Below are 6,000 nucleotides of genomic sequence, written 5' to 3' on the forward strand. Positions count from 1 at the left end.
TTGAATGTGAGTATCCCAAATGACAGGCTAACTCACTAAAACACAAAAACCACCCCTCAAGGAGTCATCTTAGCTTTTACTTTTTTACAGGAAAAAATGGCTTTCTCCTTTTTTGCATTGTAAATCTATTTTCACATACTTGAAATGCCCAGTCTTGGGGTGGGGTGTAGGTGGGGTAGAGTGGGGTGAGGTCCATCATCAGTCCTCTGGTTCAATCCCCAAATGCCTATGAAAGCCAGGCGTGGGCGAGATCCAAGTCAGGAGCCTAGAGTACCATCTGAGGTTCCCTCAGGGACAGGAATACAAGCACTTGATCAGTCAACTGCTGCCTCTCAGGATGGCAACAAGCAGGAGCTGGATTTGGAAATAGTTATCCCACACTCAAAACAGCATTTCAGTATGAGATGTGGATGTGGCAAGCAGTAGATTAACTTCTCAGGCCACAAAGCACTCCAAAAGAAATCTTCTTAAATTTACTTTCTTTCACAGAATTGTTTGCCAGAGTCATTTCAGTTTCATTATACGTTAGCGCCTGTAGATCCACCTGCCCCAGTATGTATGGTCTGCCCTGTTTCTCAATCAGCTGATGGAATTAAAGAGGCAAGACGCCACAGTCAGCCTGTGCTTTGGGACTTTTTCTCTTCCCTCAGGTTTCCTCTTCCTGTTGTGTGGCTGGCTGGGAGTCAGCAGCAGACCAGAGCACATGCACATAGCCAAGATTATTTTTCTATGAATTCTGGAAATACAGATCAGTAAGGACAGCACACCCGGTATTTCCTCTGCGGATTATCTTTCATGCTCCTATGGGTGAGCACACCCCACTTTGAGGACATTAGTTCTTATGTGCAACCAAGTCTTCTTTTGGGGATAAGTTTGGCGCAATAAGCCAAGACACCAGATGCAGTGAGGTACCTAGGAGGTCCTTTATTCCAGCAGGGTAGGAACAGGAGCAGAAGCAGAGGGAGGAAAGAGAAGAGAGAAGGGGACATCTCCTGCCATGGTGGCAGGAGAGCTCTGCCAGGGAAAGGGTAGGAGGCAAGATGAAGGAGGATGGGGGCCAAGCAGGGAGGGGACAGCATGCTCAGGGCAGAGCCAGGCACTACAGCCTGCCTGTTTTGTGGAGGGGGTGGGCATCACAGGGCAGTGAGGTATTGGTGGACAGGATTATTAAAGCCACAGGAGATTGGTAGGGGACTGGAAGCGGATTGGTATTGTGGGCTAAGGAGTTGATTAGCGCTCGTTTGCCTGGGCAGGAACAGGAACTGGGTTTGTAGCTAAAAACACCTAGACTAATTGGACTCAGCTGTATCCGATATCCTGCTAAATGAGGATGTTGGGGGAAGAGTATAGAAGGAGAGGGGAAGGAGCAATGAAGCGAGACTTCGCAGAGACTTCCATCATCACTGGTCTCCTGTCGGTGCTTCATTCCCAGACCCTATCCCTGTCCATGTTACTGGCTCTGCTGGTCGAGCAGATTGGTGGGGGACCTGGGATTAAGGGGAGGTGCCTTGAGAGGTTGGTGGGAGAGGTTATCAGGTATGGCTCCATGAGATAACAGCAGATTGGTGGGACAGGGTTACAAAGTTACAGCGGATTGGCAGACAACAAAATCTGAACCTGAAAGGCGCCCAAATTTTAAGGAAGCCTTCCTAGGGGAAGCAGGTATTTAAAACAGTACCAAGTCCAAAATGGTGGAAGCCTTCAGAGTTTATGTTCCACTCACTCCTCACAATTATCTGACTCAATGAAGGGAAGGCCTATGCACCCAGATTCAGGACCCCCTTATGGTCAGTGCTAAGACTTCTCTCTTCCTTTCAGTTGCACTGCTATTGACCACCTCTCCTGATAACACAGGCTTTTTTAAAAAATTTTTTTTATTGACTACATGTGACAGTTTTATAGGCACTGGGATTCCCCCCACCCCTCCCCAACCCCACCCCCCCATGGTGGATTCCTCCACCTTGTTGCATTACCACAGTTCAAATTCAGTTGAGATACTTTCATTGCAAGCATCTGCCAAGCATAAAGTCCAGCATCTTATTGTCCAGATAAGTTCAACGGTTTCTTGAGGAGACCATCTCTGATCTGAAGCTAGAGCCGGCAGAGTATCATCCTGTTCAATTAAAAGCCCCGACGTAACATCAGTAGCAATTTATAACGTTATGGAATTAGTTGTCATGGTATTGAGTAACCAATATGTTAAAAGAGAAAAAAAAAGAATGTAAGTTCTGAACCACATCCTGTGACTGTTTCATTGACATTTCAATTATTAGTTTATATACAACCTGCTTCTATACACCTTAAAATGGCTATAGATTACTATTCAGCTGTCTCATGTCTATTTTAATTTCAGTATTTAGCAGTTTATAGACTTAAGCATGATTTTGCTGAACCTGGCTATTTTTCGGGTAGTCTAACTCTATAACTCTAACAAGACATATGCCAACAGTTTAGGTGAACAGTTTTAGGAGGGGTATGCAGAGAAATCTTCAATATCCTAGTGAAGAGTAACTGATCTTTGTGTCCCACCCAGTGAGTTGTAACTGCATCCCCGCTGACCGTTTCCTGTTTCTAAGCTTTCCTCGTTGTTTTCTATCTATTCTAGTTTTTTGTTTACTTGCTTGCTTGTTTGTTTTTAGGGGTTTCTGGAGCGATCCTGATGGTTATTACGAGAGGGTGGGGACCCAAAGTCTGAACCAGGCAAGGACCAGAGAAAGCTCCTCTCCCTAGTCCTGAAGGAAGTTTACTGTTCTTCTGTTTCTGCGGACCGCTCAGGGATCCTGGTTGTCGTTCTGATGACCTTGGATCCTGCAAGGCAGGATTTGGGCTTCTTCCATCCCATGTAGTAGATCCAAATGGGGGTGGGTGACCTCAGAGTTCTCGGCCTCTGAAGGCACTCAAATTCCCTGTGGTCTCCTTGGCAGTTGGGATGTAGTCCTCGGTGCTCGTACTGATAGTCCTTGGTGAGGATCTGGGAGTCTTCAGGGTTGGGATACGGGCCTCCTCCTGTCCGCCAACACAGGCTTTCTTTAGCAGTGCTTTTGCCTCCAGCCACACAGCGGTAGTTTGAGATTTAGGCAGACTCTTTCCTACTGTGTCAATGCAAAGTCCCATTCTTGGATTCTAGTGAGCATCTCTGTGAACTGCCCACACAAATGCAGATCATAAACATCTCTAAGCAATGCAACATCAAGCTGAAAAACACTTGACACTGGCAAAAAATATTTGTAAGTAAGAAATTCTGTTTAATGAGATGAGGTTCTTCAAATTGCCTGTGTATCAGAAGTTCCTATAGCTATGCAAACTTAGGCAACAGAAAATGGTGACAGTCAAGCTAGACCACCTAAAATATTCTCATGTGTCCATAACTTGAATCTTGCCACAACCTCAAGTTTTAGGGGAGTCCCTTGCAAGGGTGAGAGTATATCATCTCAAGAAAATATCTCATTCCAAGATGGGATCTTGCTTTGTTTGTCTGACAGAGCCTCTGAAAGTCACATCCTGTTTGATGCGGGCCTCCCGGAGGACAAGAGAGATTACAGAGACAGCAGCATAATTCACAGTCTTATTGTTTCTCCTACTGGGATCTGACAGTTGGGTTGCAGGTGGTAGACCTTCCCTTTTATCCTCAGATTAGCACTCAGCTACAAAGTTTCCCCTGACTGGCCAAACTAAAACACAGTTCTCTTGTGCGTTTATCACTTCCTGTACCAGCCAGTTGGCCATGCAGAGCTTGGATGTTCCCATGCATCTGATAAGACTCCCAGAGCAACCCTGGGAGGAAAGCGTGCCCAACCTTGAGAAGACAAGAATTGCTGACTGTTCCCCTTTTGTTACACTGTGCTAATCTAGTTGATTGGACAGTCTTTTGTGCCCATGACAATGCTAACTTAGTGGATTGGATAGTTTTTTCATGCCAGTGTGAAAAACTTAAAGAACCCCCAACAGTGGCCATTCAGGGCCGCTCCCCTCTTGCACTTGTGGTGGTACAGGACAGTCTGCTGGCCAGTGGCTAGAGTGCCTCTTAGACTCCTGAGTTTCTAAGAGTCTGCCTCTGACTCATTTTTGGGATAGAATCAATCACCTCACAACAGAACAAAAAGAAAACAGGAACACAATTGAACTGTTAGGTCTTAAATGCACTTAAAGTTCTTACAGCTAATTCCTGCAGCCAAGTCTTCTTTTTCACGTTTATCACAAACCAAAATCCCAGATGCAGTGAGGTGCTTACGAGGTCCTTTATTCCAACAGTGTAGGAACAGGGGGCTGTGGAGGGGTAGAGAACATGCAAGGAAAGATTTCCTGCCATGTTGGCAGGATGCGGGGGGGGCTGCCAGGACACGGGAAGGAGCAAGATGGAGGATAGGGGAGTGCCAGGAGAAAGGGAAAAAGGGAAAGAGATGGGAAGTGAGGAGGGGCACATGTGGAGGCTCATGTTTATATATCCCAGGTGAGCCTAGAACGTGTGGGGGGCATGGGGAATTGGCTGGGAGGGGTTGTAGGAGGGCCTGAAGGGATTGGTGACTGAAATTATCTGAGCCACAGGTAGGTGGATGGGGACTGAGGGCTCCCCTCCCCACAAGAAATTGGGGGTGGGGCTCTCAGGTAAAATGCTGTGAGATTACATTTCATTGGTGGATAACTGGAACGGTGCAAATTTCAAAATTTGGCAAGTTGTAAGAAAGGGGAAGCAGGAAATGGCGCTGGGTCCATGATGGGATGTTCGAATTACTTCTCACATGGACCCCATCTGTATTAGTTCAGATTGGATTCAGCTGTGAGCCACGAAAGCCCCACAAACTGTCTTAAACCCATCAGAGTTGATATCTATCACATGATCAACTGTTGGAAGGGCCTTTGGAGTCACAGTTCTGCTCCAGGAAGTTGTCAGGACCCAAGCTACTTATTGTTCACCATTCTGGAGCTTGGCCTTTGTCTTCATGATCCAGTATTCTGGATGGAACCCCAGCCATCACATCTATGGTTCAGGCAGCAGTACTGAGCAAGGGGTGAAACAGGCTCAGCATCAGCTTCACATATGCCACCCACTTTCATCTTTCTGTCTAGTATTTACTCACATGTGCACAAGTTGACACACGAGAAACTGACGAATATGTTGTATACTCTATGAAATCATGGTTTTTTAAAAAGATTTATTTATTTTTATTGGAAAGTCAGATATACAGAGGAGGAGATACAGAGAAGAAGATCTTTCATCTGTTGATTCACTCCCCAAGTGGTTGCAACAGCTGGAGCTGAGCTGATCTGAAACCAGGAGCCCGGAGCCTCTTCCAGGTCTCCCATGTGGGAGAGCCCCAGCGCCTTGGGCCATCCTCAACTGCTTTCCCAGGCCACAAGCAGGAAGCTGGATGGGAAGCAAGGCCACTGGGATTAGAACCAGCACCCATATGGAATCCTGGAGCATTCAAGGTAAGAACTTCAGCCACTAGGCTACCACACTGACCCCAAAGCCATGGGTTTATGTAATATTTGGAATATTTATCATTACAGAAGAGAAACAATGTGGACCACCAACAGTTCCTGCCAAACTCTACAAATCTACAACTCTCAAGGCCTCAGCTGGTTTGATAAATCCAAATGCATCTATGAATTACTTGGAGAAGATTTTTCCTTAACTTCATCCTCAGGACTTTGCATTAAAACTGAAATCAGGGGTGGGCTTAGTGGTTAAAATGGCTAATCCTCCACCTATAAGCACTGACATCCTAGATGGTTATTGGTTCATGTCCTGGCTGTTCCACTTCCCATCCAGCTACCTGCTTGTGGCCTGGAAAAGCAGTGGAGAATGGCCCAAAGCCTTGGGACCCTGCGCCAGCATGGGAGAGCTGGAAGAAGCTCTTGGATTTTGTTTGGCTCAACTCTGGCTGTAGTGGCCACTGGGGAGTGAACCAGTGGAAGAAAGATCTTTGTCTCTCCTGATGTCTGTAAGTCTGCCTTTCTAACAAAAAAAATGCATCTTGTTTTAAAATTTAAAAATAT

This window comes from Ochotona princeps, chromosome 3, assembly GCF_030435755.1.
Source record: "Ochotona princeps isolate mOchPri1 chromosome 3, mOchPri1.hap1, whole genome shotgun sequence".
In the NCBI taxonomy this organism is placed as follows: Eukaryota; Metazoa; Chordata; class Mammalia; order Lagomorpha; family Ochotonidae; genus Ochotona; species Ochotona princeps.